General features: G+C 42.9%; 1 pseudogene; it reads right to left on the bottom strand.

Moving 5' to 3' along the window:
* Positions 1–5,699: 5,699 nt before the first annotated feature.
* LOC113406141 lies at positions 5,700–6,828 on the bottom strand (annotated as a pseudogene).
* Positions 6,829–16,067: the final 9,239 nt, after the last annotated feature.

Here is a 16,067-nt window from a genome sequence, read left to right as displayed (position 1 = left end):
AGAAGGGAGGAAGGAGGAGGAGAGATTCAGATGGACGTTTTCAGTTTTACCTCTGAAAAAATAAGTCAAGGTCTAAGGGACAGAATGTAGAGGAAGGAGCCTGGCTAAAAGGTTTGTTTGGTGAAATGTACCTAACATAAAGATAAACAAACTAGAGAAATGCAACCTAGATGGAGCTACTATAAGGTGGGTTCAAAAACTGGTTGGAAAACTGTTCCCAGAAAGTAGTTATCAGTGGTTCACAGTTATGCTGGAAGGGCATAACAAGTGGAGTCCCACAGGGATCAGTTCTGGGTCTGGTTCTGTTCAATATCTTCATCAATGGTTTAGATAATGGCATAGAGAGTACACTTATAAAGTTTGCAGATGATACCAAGCTGGGAGAAGTTGCAAGTGCTTTGGAGGATAGGATTAAAATTAAAAATGATCTGGACAAACTGGAGAAATGGTCTGAAGTAAATAGGATGAAATTCAATAACAATGCAAATTGCTCCATTTAGGAAGGAACAATCAGTTGCACACATACAAAATGGGAAATGACTGCCTAGGAAGGAGTACTGCGGAAAGGGATCTGGGGGTCATAGTGGACCACAAGCTAAATATGAGTCAACAGTATAACGATGTTGCAAAAAACGCGACCATCCTTCTGGGATGTATTAGCAGGAGTCTTGTAAGCAAGATACGAGAAGTAAGTCTTCCACTCTACTCCGCACTGATTAGGCCTCAACTGGAGAATTGTGTCCAGTTCTGGGTGCCACATTTCAGGAAGGATGTGGACAAATTGGAGAGAGTCCAGGGAAGAGCAACAAAAATGATTAAAAGTCTAGAAAACATGACTTATGGGGGAAGACTGAAAAATATTGGGTTTGTTTAATCTGGAAAAGAGAAGACTGAGAGGGGACATGATAACAGTTTTCAAATATATAAAAGGTTGTTACAAGGAGGAGGAAGAACAAATATTTTTCTTAACCTCTGAGGATAGGACAAGAAGCAATGCTCTTAAATTGAAGCAAGGGAAGTTTAGTTTGGACATTAAGAAAAACTTCCTAATTGTCAGGGTGGTTAAGCACTGGAATAAATTGCCTAGGGAGATTGTGGAGATTTTGGAGATTTTTAAGAGCAGGTTAGACAAACACCTGTCAGGGATAGTCCAGATAATACTTAGTCCTGCTACAAGTGCAGGGGACTGGACTAGATGACCTCTCGAGGTCCCTTCCAGTTCTATAATTCTATGAAGAGAAGAATTGCTGCGGGTTAGGAAGCTAGGGGTTAAGAATTGAATAGGGAGGAGAAGCAGAAAAAAAGGAAAGAGAGGAGGTGGGGGAAAAAAGACTTAGATCAGGGATCGGCAACCTTTGGCACACGGCTTGCCAGGGGAAGCCCCCTGGCGGGCCAGGCCGGTTTGTTTACCTGCCGCGTCCGCGGGTTTGGCTGATTGCGGCTCCCACTGGTCCCGATTTGCCACTCCAGGCCAATGGGGGCTGCGGAAAGCGGCACGGGCTGAGGGATGTGCTGGCTGCTGCTTCTTGCAGCCCCCATTGGCCTGGAGCGGCAAACCGTGGCCAGTGGAAGCCATGATCGGCTGAACCCGAGGACGCGGCAGGTAAACAAACTGGCCTGGCCTGCCAGGGGGCTTCCCCTGGCAAGCCGCATGCCAAAGGTTGCCGATCCCTGATCTAAGTCTTTCTTCCCCCACCTCCTCTCTTTCCTTTTTTTCTGCTTCTCCTCCCTATGGATCCCTGACTTAGACGCTAATCCTTTAAATATTTATGCACATGCTTAACTTTACTCACGTAAGCCCCATTGAGTTAAATGGAACTACTTACATGAGTAAAGTTATACACATGTGTATTTGCAAAATCAGGGCCTGTACATGTAGCGGAATGGCAAATATTATTTTCCTGTTTTGTTGTACATAGAAAGTATTTTTGTAACCTCATTTAGGTCCTGATCCACCAAAGTACTTAAACATGTGCCCAAAGTTAACCACTCATGTAGTCCCATTGACTTACTGTGCTTCAAGTTAGACACAGGCTAAATATACTTTGCTGCAATGAGGAGTATAGAGTAACTTATTTGCTCTATTTATCATTCCCTTGAGAAATAATGTTTAATTTATATTGTTTCTTTATGGCTTTTCAAACAATTCTAGTCATATCCCTTTTCTCTCTTTAAAATAAGTACTAGGCTGTGAATCTCTTTCCCTGAAATATTTAGAAAACATTACTGTAAAATCTGAATGGACAATTGGGTATATTTATGCTAAAACTCTTTAAAATGTGTTATAATTGTGCTTACACTCCTGTAGTTAATCTCCTGGTAATTTTAATGTAACTTTAGAAATACTTTTAGCAAATTCAAAATAGGTTGGAGATATATATTTTGGGAGCTCACAAGTATGCAACAATGTGCAAAATCTGCCTCTTGCATTATATTTTATCCAACATGTATTTCCAGATCCTCCTCCTCTTTTCTGGAAACGTTGTTTTCCTTTAGTCAAAAGGCAGATTGCACACATCCCTCAGACACTGAAGTTCATATCCCTCCACCTATGGACTCTGGGGGGGGGGGGGTTTCTAAATAGTGGGAGAGGACAAGAGGGGGGAAAAAACCCAATTCATGTTACCTTCTACATGCATGAGATTTAAACTAACCAAGCAAGCAGGAGTCTGAAAGTCACTCCTGAGCTAAAGAAACTCCCGGCTAAGAAAAAAATATTCTATGTCCATAGGCATCTAAGGTTTCACATTTTGTTATCCTAATTTTCAGACTGTAGTCCGAATCTTGCAAATAAATTAAATGAATGAAAATAAAGCTGAATCTAATTTTAGAGAATGTCACAGAAAAATCCTGTAACTTTTTGAAGAAGAGGTGGTTCACAATACCCGATGAAAGATCCCAAGTAAAGAGAAGGATGCTATGTGTATCCAGATCCCAAGATTTTGTTGTATGACAATTTTGATAATGTTTCTAGAAACACCAGCCATTACTGCCATTTTAAGTGATTGAACTGAGCGCTTTTGGCCACAAATGTCTGGTAATAAACAAGTGTCAGGCCTACAAACCTGACGTGCTTCCTGGGATCTGTCATAATACAGAGAACTGCCCTATCAAAATACAGACGGCAGAACACAAACCCCTTCATCAAGGATTTTATGGGTTTGGAGGTCGGCTGAAACGTCACATTTGATCTTTGATAGCATAGTTTTATTTCTGGCAAGTGATAGTAAGAAAATAAACAGACCAGATATTTTCAATTAATCAGAACCAATATTTAAAGCTAATTTAATATTTATGCTGTTGGAATAACTAAAATAGGGTTCAGATTGGCTCCATCGGTTTGGCTTTAAATAAGCATTGTGCATCCAATGTAACAACTGATCCTTTTGAGATGATGGCTTCTAAAATATGTCTATATAAAGGAAAAAAAGGGTAAGCCATGGAGATTTATCTATAAGGCCCAATGTAATCAATCAACCACTAAAGCATATGCTTATTTTTAACTTCATCAGTTTCCCAGTTGAGGTTTATCAGAAATCCCTTAAAATTGAAAAAAAAATGGGGATACAACACAGTTCTAGGAACTGTGAGGATAGGCACCACATCAATTTCAACTTAAGATACTAGTAGGGAGTGACTATGCTAATACAATATACAGTATTAAGATGGAAGTGATTATGCTAATATCGTGTTATGCCTCTGAGCATGACTAATGAGAACCAGATGTTTCCACAAGCCTGAGCAATCTTATAGTGAGCTAGGTGTTGATGAAGTTAATAAAAGTGCTGTGCCTTCTCTCCTGACAACCCAACCTTGTGAATGCTTAATCAACATTAAAGCATCAGTGAGTTTGTTAATTTCACATTTCTTTGAGACTGAAATTCAAGCCTGTTGCTGCAGAGTGCCTAACAGATTGCGTGCTTACCATGGCCCTGATCACTTTTGCTTGAATGGGATACAACATACCCCTTTTCTCTCTCTGTCTCTGTTGTGGCTTTGCAGATTGCAAGGTCTTTAAGGAAGTGATTGTGTCATATATGACTAAAGCCTAGCACATTTGGGGCTCTACCAAACAACTAATAATAAAAGCTGCTGAACTCTGCTCAACTGGTGCCATTAGAACAGCTAATACAGCCTTAGTGACCAGCCACTTCCAGATGTATTTGTTCACTCATCTGGTTCCTCAGCACCTGGCTGGTGCATAGGCTGTTCCACAGGGACTTAAATGGCAGTAATAGCACGTGGCTTGTAGGAATAGGGGACGGAGCAGTGAATGAGTAGCCTAGAACAGTCAATAGTACTGATACAAATTCGATGCAAACTTCCCATTTCCACACTGCTACTTGTAGCTGTGGGGTACATGAGAGAAAAATCTGTTGGCCTTCCCTCCACCAGACAATGAGAAGGGACCACACATTTTATTCTCTCAACTCGTCACATACCCAAGAGCAGGGGTGTGCCACTTCCCTTTCACATACCATCACTGCAAGAGGAAAGAAAGCAGGCACATCTTTGCTAACTTCTTAGCCTTCCTACACAAACCATCAGGGAAGGAGGGCATGGGAAAAGATTGGTTAGGTTCTCCTTAAATCCAGCTGCTCCTTGCTATCATAGCAAACTGTTACTCCACTACAGTTTGTGTGCCTACTAGGATGAGGAAAGAGAGGAGTGTAAGTAAATAACAGTTTAAGAGGAGAGAGAGAAAAGAGATTTAAAAGGGACCACTGGGGAAGCAAATAGAGAACACAGAAAACAACAACAAGGAAATGAGAATGCAAGAAGTGGGAAATAAAGAGAGAAAAGGGATGGGAGAATCAGAAACTGTAACTCCAGCAACTGAGGAGTCCACAAGCAGTGTGGCACTGCTGAGCTACCTCCACTTGACCATTTCAGGCAAACAGAGGCAGCTGAGCACCACTTGGCTAGTTACCCAGCAGGATAATCTAAAAGAGCAACTTTAAGGCAGAAATCCAGAAACCATCCAAATAAACCAAACAGGAAAAAAATCAAGAAGTTTCAGCTTTTCTGTGCAAGCTGGTATTCGTATTTTCCCCTGCATTTAGGCTTCTCTTGAGCAGAGACCACTGCTTTGCCACTATGTAGCAGTTTTGTAAATAAGCAGGGACAAAAAATGAAACTACCAAACTCATTTGGTCAAAAGCCCTAAATCAAGGTCTGAATATATATCTGTAGATATCCAATTATTCCTCCAATAAGAGAGAAGAGGTTGCCTGTTCCACTAAATCAATCTTTAATCTCGCCATCATTTGAAATATTTTCTCCATAACCAGATTTTTTCAAAGTGAAACCATGTCCAGATTCAACTAACACTCAGTCATCCTCCATATTCCCGCACCACATAATATTCACTGAGGAATGTTAAAATGTGTACAGTAAGCAGGCTGTAAAACATAAAGCACCTAATCTAGTGCTCTAAATTGGAGCCTCAAGTCATCTCTGCATTAAACCATTTATAGTAATATTCAAAAGTTCATGGCAATCTCTGTGAAGGAAAAACTGCATATGAGCCATTGCAAAGAGATGGTTTTGCTGATGAAATGGGAAGTGTATGGTGTGCACACACATTACAGGACATTTTTATTCTTTCGGTTACTGTAATCTAAATAAAATAACCGGCTTTCAGGAGCCAATGGGACTCTGGTTTTATTAATCTCCCCTTCTAGACATGAATTTAATACTTAGTTCTCATCTGAGTAAGAATCATTTTCCTGGTCAGAAAAGTCTGGTACTGGGAATTGCAAAATGGCAGCCACCTCAGTCATCTGGCCTAGTTGTTCTCTGAAAACATGTAGACTGGAAAATATCCTGACAATCCCTGTGTTATCGCATACACTCTCCACTAGCCATACATATCTACTGTTCAGTGATGAGCTTCTCTGGCACCAGGATGTCCCTACGAGAAGTAAAGTATCAATCACCATTGCTTCATTGGTCTTCTCCACATGCTTGATCCTATAAAAGGCTTGATCTGGTTCATGCTGAAACATCTAGTAAAAGTCTTCCAAGGCTTTAACCTCACCAGCTACTCTAATATCAGAGAGTTACTGGTGGATCACAGAATACTTCTTTCAAGGTATATTTGTGTCCAGAAGATGAATGGACCTGCAAGAACTTGGGTCTGTGGTCCAGCAGCAGCTTGTTTTCCATCTTCTTTGCCTATTGAAACATTTAGTAACAGAACTGCTCTCTCACAAAGCCCGGGCTGGCAATAAGCACCACAGCAAAGTTAATGTGCCATTAGATCCCTTGGATGACATTCTCATAGAACCCCTCCAAGGCTTTGTCGTACAGGGAGCAGTTGCCCCTCCTCTTCCTGTGGATGTTCATTTCAATCTTGGCTCGCAGGAGCATCATGCTGGGAGTTACCAGGCAGATGTGAGCAAGACCTTCCTGCATCACTACTGCCGCCACATCAACAGTGCATGTTGGGTCACAGGCTTGCTCTATCTTCTCTAGATCCACATTGTCCCAGTGCTTCCTGGCCAAAGTAAACTTGCAGTTGAGTTCCGGCTCAATGGTGTGGAAGGCCTCCATATTGATCTATTAATTCTTCTGGATGTTTATCCCTTTGACTTGCAGCTGGCATGCCTGGGAGTCAAAATCAATTGTCTCCACACAGATGGTGACAGTGGTGTGAATGCAGTACCTGCCTGAGTTACCTGCCTGCACCTTCCTGACTGTGGAGGCCTGCAGGCTGTCTCCTACCTGCAGAAGGTTGTAGGTGTGCCACATGTCTTCAGGCTGTTCTGGAGTCAGTGTCACCTGACCTGCACTGTCATTCTCAGTATCTTTGCTGAGGAGCTTCATGCTGCCCATTGTTTTAGAGGAGTTGAGTAAGAATGTTCAGGAACTGCTTTGGGAATGCTGGCTCCTTCCTCTCTCTCAGGGAATGGGACACTACTCTGCACTTCACAGCTGGGATGAGGGGCAAATGGAAGCCCAAATACACTGCCATAGAGAAAAGTAACTTGCAATTAAATATCAGAAATATTGACGAAGGATTCTATTGTAAGCTCTACCAACTGTATACAAAAAAAGATACAGTAATTTAGTTATTAAAGGTTATCTTTATTAGCTATCTTATCTACAGTATATAATTAAAACATTAGTGCTGGATACCTTTATGTAACCATTGTTATGATAGAGGATCTGATTGGCCAGTAACAACCACAAGAATTATAGTTCAATTAAATGAATATTACTGTGCTATACAGGCTTGAACCAACTCCTGTTGAAGTCTGTGGACGTCTATACTAAGTTCAAGAGTAGATGGCTTTATACCAGGGGTCGGCAACGTTTGGCACGCGGCTCGCCAGGGTAAGCACCCTAGCGGGCCGGGCCAATTTATTTACCTGCTGACGCGGCAGGTTCGGGCGATTGTGGCCCCCACTCGCCGCGGTTCACTGACCCGGGCCAATGGGGGCGGCGGGAAGCCGCAGCCAGCACATCCCTCGCCCGCACCGCTTCCCGCCGCCCCCATTGGCCCCGGGACGCCGACCCGGGCCGATGGGGGCCCGCAATCGGCCGAACCTGCCGCGTCAGCAGGTAAATAAATTGGCCCGGCCCGCTAGGGTGCTTACCCTGGTGAGTCGCGTGCCAAACGTTGCCGACCCCTGCTTTATACACACACTTTGTACTTGGGGAAAAAACAACTCAGTATAATACAAGTACTAGAAATATCAATTATATTCTGTGAATGCACAAAAAATGAGTTAAACTAACACCACGCACAGTCAAAATCAATTGTCTCCACACAAATGGTGACAGTGGTGTGAATGCAGTACAATGCACAGGATGCTGAAAAAATTTAACGAGTACAGTAAGTTAAATAGTGTTGTTTAATTTTCAGAAGTGTTGACATTTAAGCTTATTAATTCAACTGGAGTTTTGGCTGCTAAATACCTCTAAAAATTAGGCCCATACTTTGAATCCCACCCCACTACCATTGCCCTTGCCTTAGTTTTGCCACTATGTCATGGCTAATCTAGGAGATCGTACTTTTCTCCTATCACACATAGTTCTCTGCTGGAGTGCTATTGACATGGTCCCCCAGAGGTGTAGGTTTTGGAAACACCCCATTGAGAGGCATAGGGCAGTTCACCTCTCTCAGAGCTATTGTTTCCATTCTGTCTGCAGACCCAAACAGATTTCATTGGCTCAGTTATGTTTTCATGCTTTTCTTTGTAACTATTAGTGCTTGGAACTTAAAGACAAATTAATATGAAAGCTGGATTCTTAAGTAACTCTAGGAGCTGTATCATAGAAACAGTCATATAGTACTTATGCCTTAACCCAGCCCTGCTACAGACTCTAAAAAACACACCGGGAACAGATCTTTGGAGAAAGGTGGTTCCATTTATTTAATAATCATTTAAAAAAAATACATACTTGAAAATAAATACAAAACAAGGAGCAATAATACCCTTCTCGATCTGTTAGTGATGCCATCAACTCCAGCAGGAGAAACACAGGACCCCAAACCGTGGCAGATTTAAAAAGGAACAAAACTTTTAGTTTATTTTTCAAGTTTATTCATAAAGTATTTGCAGTGTCCTCAATTACAAATAATTTAGGATTTACACTATGTTTGTTTACATTTGAAATAGTTGTTCAGTTCACCCTTACCCTTTAGGACACTGGAAAGTCTAGGTCTTCAGACCTTGATGGTGTCTAGCTGGGCTTTTGGGAGGCAGTATAGAACCAGGTATGGACTCACAGGTGACGCCAGTCACACTCCAGGACTGATACTGATACCAGAGCAGTTCTATATTCAAGAAACAGCTTGGAACATAAAAGCAAGTAGCTTTCTGACCATTGAGAGAAGAGCACTTTTGAAGTCCACAGCAGGATCTGTAAGTGGGCTTATTTTAAAAATCACCTATAAAAAGGAATACTTTTGACTGGTGCCCCTATTGGGGGATATATAAAGAGGGCCTCAATTTGTCCTCTCTCCAAAAAAACATGTTAAAAAGAAATGAAAATCCTGGTCCTGTCTAGACTAGAATATTCTGATGTCAGGAGAAGTGGAGAGAGGGGGTCCGGGAGAGGGAGGACTAGAAGAGTGAAATCTGACCAACCGAGAAGGGAAGCGATATTTAGTCAGACTGTTTAAAACTCCTCAAATTTATTTGTTTTTGCTATCACCTATTTAAAACCATTAACTAACATTTTGGACAAAGGGCATCTTTGCTAAAGATTCAACATCCCCACCCCTTCAATTGAGTTGTTAGAAATCACAATAAAAACCACAAGATCCTCAGGAAAAAATTGAGAAAGCCAGACTTGACATGTCTTGCTTTTCTAAAGTTAAAAAACCCAAACAAACAAACAATCAGGAAAAGAAAGCACAAGCCTGTATTTTTAAAAGTCTTTTCAAGGTCATTTTTTTAAGAGAAGAGCTCATTTATTTCTGGTCATTGTCCTTAGAAATCTTATCTCATCCTTAGGGCTGTATGGGTTAAGAAAAAAAAATCTATTTAAAAGAAAGAAGCAAGTCTTCTGGAAAATCTTCAATATTTTCCTCCTAGGGTGGAATACAGAAGCCTATTTTTGCTAAACTCATCTGAAATAATTCAGAGTCAGTTTTGCTGTAAGACCCACCATTTTTTCCAGAATAAATCAGAGTAAATCCACCAGAAATATTTACCCATTGGATTGTTTTTACACTTGCTAATTTAGCCCACCTGGTTAAATGAACAAAATCATTCAGAGGGAAAAAACTGTTTACCACACATTTCTTACCTCTTTTAAAGGTAGATCAGCAAAAAATAACTAAGGGCCTGGAGTAGGCTGAGGTGGTTACAGCTTCAACCTCCATGTGTAGCTTCACTGATCTTACTGTTCTGAAAGCCTCTTAAGGGGGCAGGCTAAAGAATTATTTCTAGGCTTACAGACAAAAATCAACTTTCCAAATCATACAGTACAAAGAGCACCAAGTTTTTCCAGTTGAGTTAAGTTTATATTTTTAATAAACTGTGACAGCTGTCTATTGCTCCCAAGATTTACAGCATGATGAGTTGTTTGCTTTCTCACACAGTAAAGGCAGAATTATTGGGACTATACATACAAATAATAAAGGTACACATGTTCCCCTGTGCTGCCTGCAGGGTGGGAGGATAGTTCAGGCATTATGGCCCTAGCCTACACTATAAGAGATCTAGGTTCAATTCCATGGGCTGTAATGGATTTCCTGTGTGACACTGGGCAAGTCACTTAGCCTCTCTGTGCCTCAGTTCCCCCTTTGTAAAATGGGAATAAAAATGTTTCTCTACCTCACTGGGGTGTACTGAAAATAAAGACATTAAAAATTGTGGAGAACTTTAAGATCTACTGATGAAGAGTACAGTATAAAAAATAGGCATCCTTATTAAGGGTGCACAGTCTTGCAAATAACAGACAAATGGTGCTGGTGCTTTCGGAAAGGAAACCACCAATATTACATGTTACCCCTTTCCTCAGTTAAGAACTGACATAAATAGCTGCACAGAGGAAGCCAAGATCTTCACTGGTACTACAAAACCCATAAACAATACTACATATTCTTACCCATCTTCTACTTGCACATTTTCTATTAACACCTATACAGACAGAACAGCATAATAGACACCCCACCCCCCACCCCAATAAGCGTCTGTCATTCTGGTGTACAGATAAGAGACTGATCTTTATGTCTTGACCCCAGTCACACAGCATGGTCAGCTTCCATGATTTTAATCACAAGTCTTGTGATATTTGCTGTTTTTCTTAAAGTTCAAGTTCCTGAAATTTTGACAATCTAAGCTTTCATTAAGAAATTAAGGTTTCTAGATGAAAAAAAATTGGTAACTGTGACCCAAAGTAAACCCTGGAGGTGCAGCAACCAGAAGGTAAAGAAGAAGAATCCCAGATTATTTTTTTTTTTAAATCTCATTTTTCAGACAGACCCATGGCTGTTGGGGGGGGGGGGAGCACGCTGTGGGGACTCATGATTTTTGAATGATTGTGTGAGGTTTGCCTCCACGTCTTGTTAGCTTGGTGGGTCTGTTTACAAGATAGGTAAATACATTTTCCTTGTCTTTCAATGTACTTTGGAAGTAACTCCCAGGTGGGGAAATTACATTTGTTTGTCTGTGGTAGACCTGTTTAACAACTCTACCTAGGCAAGCGTATCTGGTATTGAACATATGCTAGTGACATCCTACGAGGGGAACTCATAACTTTACATATAATGTTGGTGCATACATTTTGCCATGATGTTATTGACCAGCAAGTTGTTAGGTTTGAAATGATACCTCACAAGGCATATTTTGTACAAAGTGTATTACAATTGTGTGCAGAGTGTGAATACAGGAGTGCTTAAGGTAACATCCAATCTATTCCTTTCCCTTCTCCTTGGTCTGACTCTTGTCTTCTCTGAATTTGCATCAGACCTCATCCTTCTCAATGCTACCTAGGCAACAGCTGGGGCATCACTGAGAGCACAGAGAGAGAGGTCCTCTGCTCTCAGTTCCAGTGCCCCGTCCCAACCTGCTGTGCTAACTCTCAGTCTGTTACGCCTTCTCAAATGGGACTCCTCAGCCCACCTTCCATAGGCCCCAAGACCAGCGCTGACCCCCAAAATACCCCCATTACTTAAACATACCCCTCTCCCAAAACTCCTCCGAAAAGTTTTGAAGTTTCTGGTTACAGTTTAACTCTCTTAGGAGCATGCAATAGTTATGAAGCAGTCAGCACACACATGATATGTACAATCCAATGCCTTTATGCTCTTTTATATTTAATCATGTAAAGCACAGGAAAGTACAGATCATGCAAAACAAACATCTGAAATAGCAGTGTCCATCATTTTCTAGCTCACCCTTCCCATATGAGTCCTTGGGGAACCATCTAGGTTCAGGCAGGATAGGTTGTTGTACACTGTCCGGTCTCTCTCCCTCATGGAGCCCCTTATCCTGCTTCTATGACCTTGCTGTCTCCTGCACCATACTTCTGCTTCCTGTGTGGCCCCAGTTCCTGTGTGTTTTGTGGGGGAAAATCAATGCGTGGGTGACTTTTTCCACAACAGTTTTTTTTTTATTTAAACCTCTTCTGGTCACCTGGCCTCTTTAGTTCTACTCCTGGTAAGTTTCCACTGTGCCTACCTTTCCTCCTGTCAAAGAGGTAAACTAGATTGGATTTCCAAGGCTTGAATTGCTGCCAGGGCCGGCTCTGGCTTTTTTGCCGCCCCAGGCAAAAAAGCCTCCTGCCGCCCCCTCTCCCCCAGCGCGGCAGGGGAGGGCGGTGAGCCCGGCTGGGGCTCCGCTCTCCCCGGTGGCCAGAGTGCCGGGGGGAGGGCGGCGAGCCCGGCCGGGGCTCCGCTCTCCCCGGCGGCCGGAGCCGGAGCACCGCGCCGCCCCCCTGCAGGTCCCGCCCCAAGCACAAGCTTGGTGGGCTAGTGCCTGGAGCCGGCCCTGGTTGCTGCTTAGTATAACCTTTGTGAGGGGTAATTACTATTGTTAACCTTAACTATTTCCCATTGTCCCAGTCTGGTATGTATCTGGCTACAGGACCTGCCAGCAATGGTGGATCCACACTGCAGTTATTCTTAATACAATTTCACAATATCAATCAGATTTCATAATTTATACAGACAGCCCCAATTCTTCACACTTGCACAGTCTGGTCACACACAGGAGCTGTGAGGGAATGGAATGTGCTCAGTGAGGATGGAATCTTTAGACAGTTTAGCAGCTAAAATTGAACAAATCTCTACTTATGTGAGCTGTGATTATTCAAAGGCTTATAATGTGGCCAAGGGTATGCAGATTTTCAGGGGGAAGGCAAAGGGCACTGTCCTGACGTAAAAGTCACACTGTCAACTTTCAAGTCCCAGTTCCAAAGAATGGGGGCACTAACGCTGTTTAAAGAAAAGATTATATATTTTTAACATGAGCAAAATATATTTTTCTCTAGCCTTGTTCTCAAAAACGGCTGAAATTAAAATAAGTAAATAATAGTTTGATCAAGACACTTGGCATGAAAAATTGCAGTCCAAATTGTTAAAATTTGGCACCGTTAAAAGCAACTGAAAACAGAGTCTTATAATGGGATGTGTTGGGCAACGTTAATAATAGGTATTGCTACAAGTCCCATCTATAATCACATGAAAGGGGTTAGTATCTAGCTAGTGATTCCAATGGCTACTGTTACTCCTATGAAGAGTACACAACCGGGCTTTATGATAAACATGTTGGGATAATGGGTTAGCAGAACCAAGGAGCAGCCAAGTTATGCTGATTGAAGCAGGGATGCTACAATAGCTCCAAGGTTCTGGTTGGAATTTGCCTATAGATGCTTAAGCTTTATGGGGGGGGCGGGGCAAAGCAGGTACCTTGCATCCTCTCTGTGATGGGTTCCCCCCGGGGAACCACCTGGAACTGGGGTACCACTGAGCCCTCTGACCCGCTCCTGGGCTCCCTCTCCCTCTCCACTGTGCTGCTGTGACAAACTGCAGACCCACTCCTACACTTACACCAGCATTCACACAGGTAAGGACACACCCAGCTGAAGTTACATGCAGGCTGACCAGCCACTGCATGAACCAACAATAGAAAGGCTACAGCCAAGGTAATTCTCAGCTCCTCAAGCACACACACCCTCTGGAGCATAAACCCTTAATTATATCAACTTGCGCTGCATTGGGAACTGTACAGCCTAATCTCATAGAGTTCACCCCTCCCTCAATGTGAAGAGAAAATACAGTGACCTTGTGTTAAACCAAGCTGAGATTTTTCCTGAGACATTTCTCTTAAAGGTACACTCGGTTTAATTTAAAACATAAAATAGATTTATTAACTACAAAAGATAGATTTTAAGTGATTATAAGTGATAGCAAACAGATCAAAGCAGATTACCTAGTAAATGAACAAAAACACAAACTAAGATTAACATACTAGATAGATTGGATATGAACTAGCAGTTTCTCACCCTGAGAGATGGTACAACCCTGCAAATTCTTAAGGGGAAAGCTACACTTGCTTTATGGCTTGAAATTCCCAGGTCTTTCATACACAGGTTAGAAATCCCTTTAGCCTGGGTCCAGCACTTCCCCCGGTTCAGTCTTTGTTCTTTAGGTGTTTCCAGGAGTCTTCTTGTGTGGGGAGTGAAGAACAACAAATGCTGTCACTCTCTGCCTTGTATAGCTTTAGCATATGGCGGGAACTCTTTTGTTCCAAACTCAGTTTGTGGAAAAACACTGATATCCCAAGATGGAGTCCAGAGTCATGTGGCCTGGTCACATGACCTTGTAGACACATAGCAGCCATTACTTACAGGCTGTCTGTAGCATTCTTAGGAAGGCTCCCCACTTGAGGGATGAGTTTCTCCTAAGGCCTATTGTTTTTCCTAATCGCCCATTGCCCTAAATAGGCCCTTGCCCACCCACTATCTAGACTAAAAGCATCTTGCCTACTGGACATTACCCAGGTATAACTACATTTTAAATACAGATACATAGTCAATATTCATAACTTTAGATACAAAAATGATACATGCATAAAAATAGGATAATCATATTCAGCAAATTACAACCTTTCCAATGACATCTCACATGACCCATCTTGCATAAAATGCATCACAATTATGCAATAATCATATCATAATAATATCACCATGAAGAATATGGGGTGCAGTGTCACACTCTACACCACCACTAAATCCAATATTCCCTGAAGAGAATATGAATCAGTTATCCCATGGCTGTGTCTACACAAGATTTTGATTCCTCCACAATCTCTTTTAAAACTGCATCATCTAAACCTGTTCTGAGGAGGGTTTGATGATATGGTAAAGATGCAAGTGTCCTATCTATACTGACACTCCATTGCTACGATGGTTAAAGTTCACTTGTGGTACTGGGAGATTTCCTAAAAAAGTCTAATGTAGACTGAAGAGAGGTTAGCCGGGGCTCGTCTCTCTCTGGGGCGGCGGGGAACCACACTACCTCACTAAATTTGGGAATAGGTCTTGCAGGGAATTAGTCCAGCCGTGGGAGTCTTCCTCTGTGGCCTTTGTGAAGGTAGAAATAAACACAGTAAGCCCAGGCCCCAGGTCAGGGCAGGGCAATGGTGAGTCAGGCGCTCGGGCCCTCAGGCAGAGGCCGAGCAACAATAATATATGATAGCAAGCCCAGGCCCTAGGTTCCAAAGGGCCTAGGAGAGGGGGAGACTGCCACCTATAGGTTGGATGGCAGGGGGACGCAGGCCTTCCCACTCCACTGCGTCGCAGCCCAGGGCCCTAGAAGCAGCAGAAGACCCACTGCTGTGTCAGTGGGGATCCTGGCTGCAACACACTGACACGGGTTCTGGCAGTGCTGCAGCCAGACCAGAGTCGGCTGCCCCCGGGCTACTTCCAGACTCCCCCTCTTGAGGTACCTGGGTCAGGGTGGTGTCCTCAGGGGCGTCCAGCACCATGGGTTCCTTGGGATAGCTGGTGAGGGACAGACTCGGCAACTCCTCCTGGTAGCTGGCATGGGGCAGGTTGGGCCAGTCCTGGGGTTTACCACAGGCCGCTGGGGTTTCCCAACCGCGAGTTAGGCCGGAGGCTTCTGGCCTCCCCGGCGGCTGCTCTCTCATTGAGCTCTGGGGTCTGGCCTTTATACTTCCAGTGCCATGCCTGACCCTCTGGGGGGCAGCCTCAGAACTCCCTGGTTCTGCCCACTCTGGTGTCCGGAGGGACTCGTCTCTCTCCAGGGCAGCGGGGAACCATGGTGCCTCACTACATAGACAAAGCCCATCAGGTGTCATTCAAAGCTGATTGGGCATGAATTTGGGCAGTGATGTTTTTGACTTTTCACATTTTTTTTTAGCCTTTACGTAGGTGCAGATAAAAATCTAATCTATTTATTTGTTATTATAATTATTTATTATTTTAAGTTTTAGGAAAACCAGGGTAAACATTATATTTCACCAGTTTTGTTGGGTGTTAGCAACAGATACATGTGGCCAAAACTTAGATGTAAAATATTTGCCATGGTTATAGCAGGAATGGGGGAAACTGGAAGTTAACATTTGGCAGAGGACTAGTTCTAA

The sequence above is a fragment of the Terrapene carolina genome, unplaced genomic scaffold (assembly GCF_002925995.2).
Source record: "Terrapene carolina triunguis isolate 2854851 unplaced genomic scaffold, T_m_triunguis-2.0 Scaffold23, whole genome shotgun sequence".
In the NCBI taxonomy this organism is placed as follows: Eukaryota; Metazoa; Chordata; order Testudines; family Emydidae; genus Terrapene; species Terrapene triunguis.
Note: the sequence above shows the minus strand (reverse complement) of the source record. Positions and strands in the feature narration are given on the sequence as shown.